Genomic DNA, 15,668 nt, shown 5'->3' with positions numbered 1-15,668 from the left:
ACTGTGCTGCAGTCATCCTCCATGCAAAAGTGCTGTGTTGACTGTCTCTAAGCACTCAGGCAAGCTGGCCCTCTAAACTCTCCAGCATGTTGCAGAGTCACAGGAAGAAAGTCAGCAGCTTTTCAGCTCCTCCCGTAAAAAGATGTTCTGGCTTTAACCACATCAACCAATTCCATCTCTTTTGCTAAATTTATATCTCCCACCTTTACCGCTATATTTTATCTTCACACACGCAATCCAGTCTCTTGACAGTTTACAACTGCCATTCCTGCTCTAATCAGGTGGTTAATAGTCACGGTTACCTTATGACTGTAGAAAGTCCTGAGCACAGAGCTCACATGCACGGCAAGCGCAGCAGGCCACCTTCAGATTCAGGGCCTGTTCTTTAAGATGGCGCTGGAAGTGCTAAAAAATGGATGCACCACGAATCCTGAAACTGAACAGAACTTCTGTACATACCTCAGTTCTTGGGCCTCTCTAACTACAAATTATGTAATGGGAACAAAGTCAAGCCCCTCATGACCCATCACAGCAGCATGTAAGATTTCGTTAAACCACAAATTTTAGCAGAAAGGTAATTATATCACCACTTCACAGAATCACACAGAATCACAGAATGTTAGGGATTGGAAGGGACCTCAAAACATCATCTAGTCCAATCCCCCTGCCAGAGCAGGAACACCTAGATGAGGTTACACAGGGAGGCGTCCAGGTGGGTTTTGAATGTCTCCAGAGTAGGAGACTCCACAACCTCCCTGAGCAGCCTGTTCCAGTGCTCTATCACCCTCATTGAGAAGAAGTTTCTTCTCAAATTTAAGTGGAACCTCTTGTGTTCCACTTTGAACCCATTACCCGTTGTCTTACTGTTGGTTGCCACCGAGAAGAGCCTGGCTCCATCCTCATGACACTCACCCTTTACATATTTATAAACATTAATGAAGTCACCCCTCAGTCTCCTCTTCTCCAAGCTAAAGAGACCCAGCTCCCTCAGCCTTTCCTCATAAGGGAGATGCTCCACTCCCTCCACTTACCTGCTTCAAACAGCTTTACTAACAACAGTTTCCATTACAAGTGGTGTTTCAGATATTACCCTGTCCCTGCTACACAACAGGTTTCAAGACTTACAACTACGTTGTCCTGCCAGTATCACCTACTCAGATTTGTGGTTTACTACTTACAGTCCAGCTGGTAATCCTGCTGTTCATCATAGACCTTCTGGTCCAGTGTGTGACTGCTCTGTAATCCTGCTCAGCTTACTTCCACTTACGAATTAAAGTTGATTCGGTACTTTCAATTTTCATCCTGCTGGGAACAGAAATTTAAATTTTTGATATTAGAGCTGGATGACTTTCACATGAGCATTGACATAGCCACTCTAGATGTAACAGGGACTTCCTCAAACAAATACAGGGAATGAGTGCATTTCCTTATAAAAATCTAGAGAATGAGTGTGTTGGCAAGGGAGTGTTAAAGAGATATTTTTAAAAAACATTAATTAAAAGAAAAAATCTAAAGTCTTTATAAATGGAGTAAAAACTGATTCATATTTAAGTGGTAGGGAAAGAAAAGCATGCAATGCATTTAGTCATAACTAGAAAGGAAGATCAAAAAATACATTTTCACAGAAAGAAGCTATGCAGTCAGACCAAAATATATTTGCAGAAAATATTGAGCAAATAATTTTCACTACTGAATATATTTCACTAATGAATATGTATTATAAGAAAGGGTTCCATGGCCTAACCTGTCCTCCCTTACATTCACTGTTGAGAAATCATTTCTCTTTGTTGGACTAAAGATGCGAGCTATCTTTGGACACATATTAAGCTTAAAAATAATTCACCATGCGCTTTTTGTCATTTACCTCAGATAGGAAACTCCTTGTTTAGGAAACACTGTAAACTTCCACAAAGGTACCTCATTATTTTTCTTCAATATCTTTGCTTGACTTCTACAATGACACCTGTTCAATAAAAATAGAATTTTTTAGGGTGCGGGCATACTGGAATTCCTGCTAATTACACAGATCAGATTGTCTTGTAATTCCCTTACGGTCCCCATCATCTGCTTCTGTCAACATTGCCCCCTGATATATACATAAAGCTGTAGGCATTACAAGGTAGGTGCTATCTTGAGGTTCTGAGCTTGCAAGCACCTTGAATAAAGAGATTCTAATCCAAAACTGGGGCTCCAATACCTTGTGAAAATATAAATAATACACAGAATCTGCAAACTGAGCTAGATGGGAAGCATGTTTGCCAAGGATTACAGCTTACGTTAGTCAATTTACTCCAGGAGATATGGCTTGCATAAAAGCTTCCTCACTGATCAGTACTCGTGAATCTCTCCATATAAAAAACTGACAATCACACCTGCTTGTGTCCACAGTATTGCAGGTACTAGATGCAGGTGCTAACGCTATGCAGCAGTATTCTAGCCCGAGTCGTCAAACTCATGACAATGCACTTTGCTCTGCCAACTTCCCTCTTTGTAAGAGCATATTCTTATTACACTCTGTACCGGTCCTGCTGTTTTTCACATTTATTCTCTGATCTCTCCTCATTATTGTCTAGGTATTAGTATTAGCTTTACTGATCAGTCAGCTGTAAAGCACTAATACATTAGGAAGCCCATAGTGAGGAGATGCACATAGTCAGCCCTCTTCTGACTGCCAATATACTTACTGCAGAGCGGTTTTTATATAAAGAGGTCTGTATTCGAAGACCTAGAAGCCTGAAGCTGTACTCACTCATGGTGCCTGTTTTTTTCTTAATATATCCCTGCAGGTTTACCACAACTTGCTGGAGTCAATGCACAGCAGATATACACCTTTAGGCTGAAGGTTATTCTACCTTACAACCTGCTTGTCCAACTGAAAACACCAGCGTTGCACTGATGCTGTAACAAAACCTGACCTTCTAGGATGAGTTAGGCTGAAGTGTTGCTACCATTTTTAAGGGGAAATTTGAAATTGAGGCTGACCTGTTAAATTATTCTAGTAGAACAACTAACAAGATAAGTTATTTTGATGCCCTATTTTAGCTTCAGTTATCTTGATCTTCAACCTCCCACAGCTGCTCAGTATGGCAGAAGTTAATATGTCACTGTGGTAAATTGTGGGAGAGAGAGGAAAAAGGGAGTTCACAGCCTTGCTGCACAAAGATATAAATTTGTTTATGCTTGATGAAATATTCTGGGGCTTTTCCCTTTGCCTCAAAGCCTAATAGATAAAGATATATATATTTTTAGCTTAGTATTTTCAGGTAATACATCCTGGGAATAGGAAACATTCTAGCTATATCCAAATGAAAATGGTATTTCAGGAACACCTATTATGACCACTAGATGACAGTTTCATCTCACCCTATGAAAAAACACTGCCATAGGAGGAGCATTCATTCTCCATGTATTTTCTTATTAGATTTGGGATTCTAGTGACTCATTTTCTTACATGTGGAGCTTCATTTGTGACAGGATGTTCTCACAAAAAAAACCCCCACATTTTCCCACGAATGACACCATCAAGTAATAAGGCACTTCTAAAGAAAATCAAGAAAAATAACATACTATGCACCAACAAGCTCATTCAGAAATCTTTGGTGATATCTCCATGGTATATGCAACAGTCAAATGTGCAACAGTAAGTAGGTTCTGAGGCTATGGAAAAAGAACAGGGAAAAGCCAGTGGGATATCTGAGGCTGGGGTAGTAAATGGCAAACTGGGAAGAAGGTTAGGGAGAGATTAATGAGAATTTAAAAGACACTTCTTTTTCAGCACTCCAGTTTCTCTGTGGGAAGGCTCATTCTTCTCGTTATTATCTGAATCAAAATCTGTCTACTATCTGAGGTCCACAGAGCAGCTAACTCCCTCCTGTAGCCCCTACTCTTCCTGTACCTCCTGGGCTGTTGTTTAAAGACATGACATAGGAGGGTGCAAGGTTCCAGCAGACAGCCAGCAAAGGACTGGGATGTCTGGGCTAGTTAGTCCTGCTGCTGGAAGGACCAAAACCACAGATTTGCACTAGAAACTTTAGGATAGGTCCCACACTTTCAGTAAAAGCCATCCCATCACTTCCACAGATCCCTGGCCTCAGTATGGATAGCAGCAGAGTAGAATACCATCTGCTCCAGTGGTTGGTCTATTCAGAAAACTGGTCCTTATATTCTAGGCAAAATAAACATCTGAAGTCAGCTTTGTCCAAATTTCCTACTCTTCTCTCTTGTGCACCACTCGCCTGTAACCCAGAAAATTACTCAGCTCTTGACAAGGTACGATCACATGAGAGTTGATAGCAGGCTTAATCTCCATCTTTCAGTTAGGGGAGAGGAACGGAAAAGGGGTGAGAGATCATTGCATACCAGCCCAATGGGTAAAAATGATCAAAACCTGATGAAAAATGTGATGGAGAAAGCATGCAGTGGCCACACTTCCAGCTCCCATGAAGGACCAAGTTGGGTAGGGGCTTGTAAACTAAGGAGAGTTGATCCTGACCCTGCCTTTTAAATGTAGGACCTGTGTGTTACCACTCTGCAATGCAGGGCCTTTCTTTCTTGAGAAAACTCTTTGAAACATGGCCAAGAATTTTTGGTCACAGGGAAACACAGGCATACACGCCTTTCAGGAATATTTATTTCACCAACCCTTCACCCCTTCCCCTGTACTTCTGTGGCTCTTTCACAGTGAGAACCAGAGACGACATACTTTTAAAAAGTTTGCCAACCCATCACAGTCGCACACCTTAATCCCCTTCACATTTCTGGTGAGTAACCACCTTCCATCCTCAGGGCAACCTAACCATCTCTGCTTTTTTCCTCCCTCTTCACTTCTCTGCAAGAACTCAGACCTCTCAATACTGAAGTGCTCATGAAAATATTGAACATAGCCACAATAAGGCTCCTGTACCAAGACATATTGCAGATACATTGTGAGGGTCTGAAGATGTGCACAGTAGGTGGTATGATGTGAAAAGCTGTTTATCCAAACACAAAACAGACAGATGACTGGGTGTGGACTTGTGTGATCCATCATGCTCCTTGACGTACTGTTTCAGGAAGGGGAAGTAGGTGGGTATGAGGTTCCAGCGAAGAAACAGGGACATCTGGGCTAGATAGTCCTGTCTCTGGTAGGACCAGCATAGATCTGCAGTAGGAACCTTAGGAGAGATCATATGATGGTGGCTTATAGACGAATGACTGTAGGAACATGCTTTTTAGGAGCATTCATCACTGGCTATGGTGCAGTTCAGCTGCCTCTTTCCAGCTCCAGGACTCCCGTTGCAGGAAAGCAGCTCAGCACATCACAGAACTGCTATCAAGCTGAATCTGCTGTAGGGGATATGCAAGCCAAGAGGATGCTGTAAAGGTAGGAGCTGCCAGTGCCATAGCAGAGCAGCATTGGATATAATAAAAAAGTGATTTTTTTAAAAATAGTACTCTTTTATTTGTTGATCCAATGAGGCTGATGGAAGTCGGCAGTCATGGCTCTCCAAATGTAGTATCAATATTTCAAGAGCAGTCCAGAATACTGTAGCAAAATAATAATATTACTTTGCCTGTCAATAAACACTGCCTAGCCAAAGATCTTACAGCACTTAACATATACTTGCAAATTTAAACCTTATTAATCCCTTCTGAATTATGTTCTAATATATCCAAATCAAAATATCATCATATTTTAAATAAATAATAATATAAAGGGAAAGAAGCATTCAGTGATTTGCATGCAATCAACAAGAATCACATTTTTCCTATTAAAAAATCAGGACAGATCAACTACAACAATAAGGAAAAATAATTATAAAATTTAGCACCCTTTCATTCCCCCTTTTTTTTCAAAGAAAAAAAAAAGGAAAAGTTAGCAATACTTCAATAAACAAGGTAAATTTCTTCACCTCTAGTAGCCTCACCTTTCCCTTAGGTAAAACTGGGTAGTGATACCAACCTACTTTGTCAAGGGCATGGTCTTCTACTTTTGATAGATACTGTGTAAAAACTAAATATTACTTTTATCATCAAAGTGCAGTCACTTCTGAGCCTGAACACAGAAAGCTATGAAAACTGTGAATTTATTTAAGAGCTACAGAATAGAAAGTGAAAATTGTAACATCAAGTTGGAACTGGCAAATTTATTTTAAATGTGCAAGCTCTCCTTCACCCCGTATTCGTACCATGTCATAAAAGTGTGATAACATCCTTGCAGAGAATAATATTGAGCTTTTAAGGGACAAAATGTTAATGCCATTTGGTATTTAATTTGTCAACCAGCAGCAAATTAATCGCTGTCTTTTGTCTGTTTATTAGGTAATGCTTTCCACAGTACACCAGTTGTTGTGCGGTGGTTTGTTTACCCATGGTCTCCTCACTTCACACTGACCAGTGCCCAGCAGTGGTTTAGCTGTACAAGCTGATGAGCTCATGCCCTGAAGCGGAAAGGTTACGCAAGACTCAGCTGCTAACATTCCCAAGGCTGAAACTCTACAAACACTGCCACGTGTATGTGGGGGTGGGAGGATAGACTAAAAAAAAAAATAGGAAAAAAGCTGCAAAAACAATGCATAACATTGGGACTTTGGTTGTCTGTCATCTGCTTCTGTTAATTACCACTTCAAGCCCTATCACACCAGCTGAAAGCAAACACTTTTTTTCCTTTTTTAAATTTATATCTGTAACCATAGAACAGGGCACATAAAATCACTTAGATGACCACATGAAAGTGAAAGAGAGCTTTAAGGAACTAAAATACAGCTGGATAACTTGAAAGAATTCTTAGGTATTATTCCGGGTAGATGTATGTCCTCCTTGCTTTACATCTCACGTGTAATCAAAAGAACAACAGAAAAAAAAAAAATTCTAGAAAGGAACAAGCTACTTTTAGAGGGTAAAGAGGGAAAGTTTGTAAAAATTTCCATGGTCACTTTTCAGCTTATAACCAGATTCCATTAACCTTATTCATCACATAAAGGGGGCAAATCTCAAGTCACATACGGTCCAACATAAGATCACTTGATTGCTTTTAATATAGGAGAATTGTATTTCCAATGCCCTGGCCTAAGATTAAAAGAAAACTATTACGGCTGGAGGTGGACACCAGAACTTTTTTTGGTGCCAGCTCTTTTTTCCCCCCTTTTCAGACTTTCATCAAAACATGCTTACTTTGGCAGCCTGCGCAGAGGGCTGTGAAATCATAAAGAGCCACTGTCCAATTCTTACCTCTGCAAGACAGTAGACCAAATCTAATCCTTGCAAACTGCAGCTGCTTTGATCAAAACTCTTTTGTCAAACTAGAAACTGTTTGGTTTTTTTTTTCGCCTAGTTTTCTGGTTTTGTAGTGTTGTTGGGACCCAGAGGGGCTCAGGAGACAAATTTTTCCCAAGGACTTTTGAGGTTCTTCTCTTACCTACTTCTGAACTACAGAAAAAAAAAAGATGGTGGGGAATGCTTGAAGGGAGGAGGGGAGAAACGACCCATCCTGTTCAAGAACTTGCCTTCAGAAGACTGAATGAATGGCACAAGAGATAATGAGGCCTTGTCTTTATACTACTGGGTCAAATCTGAGGTGACTGAGGATTCTTTACTGCGTTGTTATTACCCTTGTTTATTATTGTAATGTCTAGGGACTAATCAAGATGGACAAATAATTAGTAATCACTATATATGGACAAAGAATTAGTAATCGCTATACAAACAGGGAGCTGTAGATAGTCCTTGACCTAAAGAACTTACAGTTTAAATAGACATGCCAAACATGACAGAACAGGATATTGTCAGCGATGTCTGAAAGCCCATGCAATCGTGGCAGCACGTTCAGTATTTAAATGTCCAGTTACACATTCCTGGATCAAAGTTAAGATTTTCAAAAAGGGTGTAAGATACGCAAATGCATTGAGAAAGCTCAGCTGAAATTACTAACTCTGTGAGCTGATACGCTCTTCACTGATAGTTTCCATTTCCGTTGCAACATCCTGCAGAAACAAATGCTATAATAACTCTCATGCCTTGAAGTTAATTGTGCGTTTGCCATTTAATAGCTCAAAGCAGCAACAACAACCTAAGTGTTACAAGGACTTTTCTTGGGCAGGCATCAAGGCAGTGAAATCAAAGATGCTTAATCCTTACTGTATTTCTGTTGTGAAGTGGAGAAAGTAGGAAGCAGATGGAATTTAAAGCATGAAAGACAGGGCAAGAATTAACTACAGATGGACAATAACTCAAGATTAGATTGGTGGGACAGAAATCAGGGTCTGTCTCATCAGCTTGAGCAAGACTGATCAACAGAATGCGTATTGTCAGAAATCTAAGAATTGCAGGTACATTGAGACAGAACAGGAAGTTATATGTAAATCTGAGTAGAATATTTTCTTCACTAGTAATACCTGATCTTTGAGTGCATGAAGTTCTCCCTTTGAAGTTGTGTTGAGGTACAGACAGTGATTTGAGACAGAGAAGACTGTGCTGAAGTTACTTATGTGAGGATAAGTTGTGGATTTCAGGTCTGGGGAGGCTTATGGCACTTTTTCTGGCATCGTATTCAGATTTTAACACTCTATGAGGTCAAATTTTAGTCACTATGGCCTACTAGATATTCATAGATGGTGTTGTAATGCATGTACAAATTGTATTCCTCCTTGATCTGTAATTAAAAAAACTCCATGTCTGAGTAATATGAGAATTTGGTCTCACAGGAGAATTGAAGGGCAGATTAGCTAAAACCTAAAACGAGCAAATAATGTTCTTTGGGGAATCATATCTGGCAGTTTACTAAGGAAATTCGAAAGTATAAATATTTACAATAGGAGGTACACAGATTTCTCATAATATTATACCTGATTCCAGTTTGGAATACATGCTGTGTTGCTTAAGTTTATTTCATTTGCTTTTGAAATTTGACCCATACTCCACATATAAACTTCATTATTTGCTCATCCTTTCTGTCTCTATCCCCGCTCCATTATTTTTCTGGGGTTTGTCTTCTATTGGAAATTTTATGTGTTTTTAAATTATTCCAAATGATTGCCTTGATACAAAGCTCTAAATAAAAAAGCAGAATCCTAAGTTGATTTTGGTACTATATATGTATATACATATGGATTGGTACTGTATATGTGCTATATATATTTATAAATGTATGTATGTAACATTACTATTTAATTACTTAACTGGAAAACTTAGAGATCCTAGTGAAAACCAGGGATAAAAGCCTCTTCCCTGTAGAGTTTATGCTCTGAATAGTCAAAATAGGCACACTGTGGAAGAAAATAACTTCAAGTCTTCATGACAGATGTATATTTTCAATCCTCTTTACCTCATTCCTTTCATGCATCTCGAAAGGAACTTGCACATTAAATAACACAGTGGGGTTTATACCCATCAGTGAAAAAAAACAAGCCAAACTAGCCAACCAACCAACCAAAAAACCTCAAAAACAACAGCTGTAAAGGGCAGGGCCCAAAGAATGAAACCATTGTCAGTACAGCATGGCACATCTGCATTAGGAGCTTGCAATAGTTTCAATGCATCATGGCCCCTGCACCCATGCAAGGAAGATCATAATTAAAACAAACTAAGGTTCTAACTAGGGCTGGGCAGACCTCAGACTATGCAGAGATTCCCAACAGTTTTTGAGTGTGCAGATGCTGTCTGGGCCTTCTCTGAATGCACCTCATTTAGAAGTGTTTACTCAGTGTCTTCAGCTCTCATACAGTCATGTTCCCATCACTGTTTACTGCTTCCTATTTCCAAAGAAGAAGGAGACTTCAATTATGTGAAACACATTTCTATCAGCTCAAAGGGAGCTAACATGTAGTTTGGAGCAGAGATACATTAGGATGCAGAAAACGTAAGTTCTGATTTCATGCAAAATATTTTGCTCCCTCTTTACAAGGCAGCATTACAAGCTACCAGTTCACATACTGAGAACCTGGAAGATTCTCCTGAATCAAGTGGAGATATTAGTATTTGGCCACAGGAGAGAAATGGGACTATCACAGAAGGTGGATGAAAACTCACAAAAATTGGAAGCCTGGGGTATTCTGTAGTCTAATGAGGGACACACTATGACAGTTATGTTTGGTTCACTGGAAACTGATGGCATACGATCAGATCCCCAAACTATCATCACCATTGGTAATAACTGGAGTGATAATGTGGTGTATTAATCTTATGCTGCACGCAATACATTAAATGTTTCATTCCTACCCTGCAATGAAATTCCGAACACCAATGCCACTAAAAAGAGCTGAAAAAACACTTTTTACCAGCTTTCCAGAAAAATATTCAATGCTGGCCACAGATGTAAGTATATCTCAGAGTCAAAGTGTCAAAGTTATGTCAGCCTTACCCAATCTAACGTACATAAACTAGATTCAGCTGCAAAAGAGATGTATGGACAGCTATGCCTTGAAAGCTCAGCCATCAGAGATTTGAATCAGGCCTAAATCAGACATCAAACATATCATGAAAGTACCAACAGTTAAAGTAGGTGTTAAGAAATCAGAAATGTATCCTTGTCCTGGCCTCATCTTATTTGGAAGTATAACTGCTTTATTGGATAGATCCCTAGATTGTTGCCAAGGGATTTAAATAAGGGAATGAAGCCTTAGGGGCCCAAGATTATAAGCAAAATCTTGAGATTCTCATTTAGATAGGGGGCTACTTTGCTTTCAACAATCTATCATCCTTCAGGCCCAGCAGCTTCTGCTCCTCAGGGACTATTTGAAAAATGGCTTGCAGAGGACAGCCCAGCCAGGCAACAAAATCCCAAGGATTTACTCTATTAGGGTTGCATTATGATCAGCAGTTAAGTAGCTCTAAGGTGTGAATTTTAGGTTTAGAGCAAAGATCAGATAGTCTATCTATGACTTTGCTGGGATGGGGAATGGTACGTATAATACATACCACTTTGAGCAAAGCAGCTCCTGCTATAGTAGGTTCTTCAGCTGTGACTGCAGCCAGAAAACCCTATGGCAATAGTGATAGTAGCTAGTGTAACAGTCTCACTCAGTAAATTACCTTCTTGGCCACAGTCTCTAGTGAGCCGTATTCATCTGGCCTAGTAGAATCTATTTTGAGAGCATTCACAGGACTCCAGAGTATGTATGGGCATAGGACATAGCACATTGCTCCCATCCTGTTTCCACTGTTTTCCTGTGTTCCTGCAAAAATAATTCATGGGCTGTTTACTACCTGCCTCACGGAAGCAAGGTTAGGAATGAATCTCCCACTTAAAAAGAAACCTACTGCACAGTCATACTGCTGACATGCAGATTAAATTCTACAGAAACTTGCATCTGACAGGAAAATGGAAAAAAAGGGAGGGTCGGGAACATGCGACACATGAACAATGGTTTTGAGAGGAAGAGAAACATATCTGGATCTTAAAACTCCCCTTGGGATCCAAATCGGAACAGATCTGAAAATTTCCTAGCTGGCTTAAACCTCTAGGCTGAGCCAAAGCCAATACAGATCTTTGTGTTATAGGTCATGCCTTTTATGTATCCAATACACAGAATATAAAGCTGAGGGGAGCAAACTGGGTTGCCTCTGTCCACTGGGGATCCCCAGCTATTGGAGATTTTTTCTTTGAACAGTTTCCTCCTGTGCCAATGGGTGGCTCAGGACTAGAGGAACCCAAGAACAAGGGAGTTATACGGGTGATTTAAAACTAACTCTAGCTGTGTGTACAAGACTCCTTTGGACTTCTGCCAGGTACAATTCAGGCAATCTGGAGACCGTGGGCCAAGCTGTACAATGCAGGCCTGTGGTGGTTTGAGGCCTGAGGCACATGAATACAGGGAGGTTCAAAAGGATGCAGGGAGAAAAAAACACACAAAGCACAAAGCAGTATCTTTCTGTAGCTGCGAGTTCTAGACCCAAGAGTTACTGCCTTGTCTCAGGGAATAACCTGGAGGCATAATCAGCTCTGATCTGTTTGTTTTTATCTCCTCCTGGGAGCCATTATATGATATTAAGAAAATAAATCAATTTTAAATAACTCTGTGTAAGCTTACAGCAGAGCGGTTGTTTCTGGCATACCTCAGGGACATTGCACAGTCCTCCACCATTATGAATGAATGAATAGGCCTTAGCTGTACTGCAACAGAGCAATTTGTTTTAATAATGTCTGGATATACACTGAGGTAATATTTGTGCAAACCCCTAATAGTGTTCTTAGGGCACAAATTCACATATTAGGAGAACAGTGTTTATTTACTTTTAAAGAGCAGTTACGAACAGAAAAGAGGCTCTAAAAATGACACCAGGAGGATCATATTTACTCTCTCCCTGGGGTTTCAGTTCAGACTTGCCTGGTGCACAAGTCAAAGGCATTTTCTTTTAAATGACAGTTACAGAAACTTCACATAGGATCTGAAAGACATCTGCTTTTTATCCCCCTACGCACAGCAGAGAGCCTGCAACTGTATTTAACTGAAAAGCTGGCAGCAAGGAGCGACTCCAGATGCCCAGAATCATCTTAGTCCTTTACAAGAGTCAGTCCTCTTCCTCTTAGAAAAGGAATATTTTGGTTGGTGGCAAGCGGAATCTGTATGTGTACTAGAAGCACCACAGAAAAAGCACTGTTTTCAGTGTGGGACTGTTTTTTTGGTCTGTTTTATAATGTTAATTCCTTCTCCCATTAAAAATGGCAGGATGCTTGAGAAAGGAAGATTATATTATGGTCTTCAGAAAAGTCTCCTGGGGAAGATTGGATAGAGACATGTTGGTGCCTTTAAGTAAGGTTAAGAACTGAATATTGTGTGTTTGTCATTTTTGATTCTCCACAAGTATCCTGGAATCAGTATCTCCTTTCAGTCCAATACTAAACTGTTATGAAGGCATTTCCTATGCTGACTTGTTTCTGCAGAGATTCTACCTGTTTCTTTTTAATTTACGACAGCTCCTTGGAACGTTTAGTTCTGACTCCAAGAGCAACTCTTTTTAAAAGAACAGATGAAATCTCATTAACAACATTACACACAAAAATACATTGCCGTAGGCCAAGATTTGAAGGCCCAAATTCTCTGTTAGTAGCCAACTATTCACAGCCTTTTGATAAAGGCTAACCTGTATTTACTTCTGGCAGAACATCTTGTTTGGCCACACGGTGTTTCAAATTAAAAAAAAAAAAAAAAATTAGTTTCTGAGGGTTATGCAGTACATGTATGTCTTTTGGAAGGAACACCGATGACTGCTTTCTGTTCTCCAGGCTACCTGCTTCCTAGACTGCATCTTTCTCAAGGTAGAGATTCAACATATTTTTTTGTTGGGGCAGTTTGTTTCATGAAAAAGGTGGGTCTGCTGCTCCTGGATTGCTGCTTCAGCAGTGGCGGAGCTCATGAGAGCGCTGCAAAAGCATGATGCTGAAGATAAGGTTGAGATGGAATTTCCAGGCTCAGCATTGTGATCAGTTATAGCTGTCTCTCCCTTTCCAAACAACCATATCCCTTCTGGGCAGCAGTTACTGATGTCTGGCTTTGACTCCGGAGCAAATCTTTGCAAGCTTTGGAAAGTCTGAATGTAATCATTTGGCTGCCTTGCACTTATCTCAAGTGAACAAAAATGCTTTTCATCTGTTAGGAACTTGGTTCAGCTCAAGGCAGCCGAAACATCATTCCAACACTTCACAAACCTTTATGCTTCTCCATTTAGTATTTTGTTTTGTCACATTCAGGATGGCGACTCTCTATAGAAACTGCTTAACACAGTGAATAAAACCCAAATGCCTGATACTGCTGTAGAACTCAATTTCATTGGGGGTGACAGCCCCGTATTTCATCTGTACCTGGCATGTTCTGTTAAAGCCACTGATTACCAGTAGAAGTCCTTCTTGAGGAAGGAATATAAGTACATGAGTAAAACCCTTTGCAGAGTATCTTTTAGAGGCAGAGGTTAACTGTTCCATTTATACCTGTAATGGAAGCTCCATGACAATCTACATAACAATCCCCACAATGCAGCAGAGTTTCATTAATACACATTGACAGGAAGATAAAGGTCAAAAGAGTGATTTTTAAAAAAAATATGCACTACATAAAAAATAGAGAAGAATAGAAGTCAAGCTCACTCCTTAGAAGAACAGAACTTCAGCAATCACTGCTAAGTTATTATAATACCCTAGATTTACAAGAAACATTCTTTACTTCATGAAAGTAACAAAGTCATAATAGGAAGTCTTACCATAAACCTGTGAGCCTGATTTACACAAAGAACCTTATGTTTACATCCTAATTCAGGTGGGTTTTCATGTGCTTACATCTGATCACAAGTTTTAAATGGATTTCTCAATTTGAAATAGGTCTCAGTAAATAACTCCTTGTGTTTTAGAAGAGACCATGTAGGATTTACATTATAAAAGTGAAAATTAATGGCTTTTGAATATTTTTCAATTGTTTTTCCTTTCCTCACATCTGTGCATGGACAAAATCACTGTATTTTCATTTGGTAGAATAGCATACAAAGTGCCGTTTTTAAGCTGGAATGGAAAAGAGCTGATTCCTACGTCGCTGCTGAAACCTGTCACAACATTTGCTCCTGTAGAGGCAATGAAACAGAACCATTTTCATGAGAGGTGGCATCATTGAAATTGCTAGAGGGACCTCCTGGAGACAAACTCTGACATACCTCAGTTATTTTCTGCCAAAAGGCCAGCTCAGTGCTCATGACAGCAATATGCACATTGTCACTCACCCATTATACCTTTGACTAAATATTCTTTAAAATTGTTGTCTGCTCTGAGTTGCCCTCATTGAAGGTCCTCAAAGGAACTACAGGTGTCTGTATCTTGAAGTGGCTGTCTGGTAATGTGCAAAGGAAGTGTCTGAAAATATATTTAGAAGTACCACTACAGGTCAGATACATTTATTCTAATGAAAAAGATCATGGAAGCACTGAGCAGTGCCAGACCAAAGCGGGTAGTGCTAACCCATCAGCTTTTTAGTATGGTTCATTCGAAATGGTATGTACAAGGTCCTATTAAAATAGCAGGTCTGAGTTTGAAAACACTCTGATAGCTAAAAATTTCCTCCCTTTAATGTGGCTGCTTTAACACAACATTATTGTTGTCAGGTTTTCTTTGACAGCAGTAAATTTGGGCTAGGCTTGACTTAAGGACGTGTTTCTTTTTTTTTTAGGAGAAAAGAAGCATAAATATACAGCCTTCAGCTGTTTTTCACAAAACTCAAGCAATGTTAGTTAGTGTGACATTAGTAAATTAACATTCAGAGTCTGAGCCAAAGATCACTGAAGTAAATTGGAGCCTTTTTGGCCGACTTCAAGGGGCGAATGAGCTATTATGTACTGAGCATATTTTCTTATTATTACAGGCATAAGATATAAAGAGCTGCCTATGATCTGCCTAAGCACTTCCAGAATGCTCTTCCAGAAGAACAGTGAATTCTAGAAGAACAGAAAGAGCAAATGAAACCTGGCAAAAGAGAAAGCAACACCCTTAGCAGTTCTCATTTTCATGTGTAAAGAAAAAAATGCTGTTTCATCCAGTCATGATAGGATAGCTGCATCAGACTGCTCTGAACCAAACTGATTTGACAGAGAATCCTCCCTTACCCCCTTCTAAAACTACACATTAATCTATCCTGCTTCACTGGAAGAAAAGAGGAGTGATAGAATTCATTGTTCACTGCAAAACAGGTAGATTATGCCTTTATTATTTTTTT

At 39.7% G+C, this 15,668-nt stretch overlaps 1 protein-coding gene across 1 annotated transcript in view; it reads right to left on the bottom strand.

Moving 5' to 3' along the window:
• The window catches only part of ATP1B1 (ATPase Na+/K+ transporting subunit beta 1), a 408,664-nt gene that overhangs the window by 74,277 nt on the left and 318,719 nt on the right, over nucleotides 1–15,668 (bottom strand). The gene's annotated exons all lie outside the window — the stretch shown is intronic.

Source organism: Patagioenas fasciata, chromosome 1 (assembly GCF_037038585.1).
Source record: "Patagioenas fasciata isolate bPatFas1 chromosome 1, bPatFas1.hap1, whole genome shotgun sequence".
Lineage (NCBI taxonomy): Eukaryota > Metazoa > Chordata > Aves > Columbiformes > Columbidae > Patagioenas > Patagioenas fasciata.
This window is presented reverse-complemented; position numbering and strand designations above follow the sequence as displayed.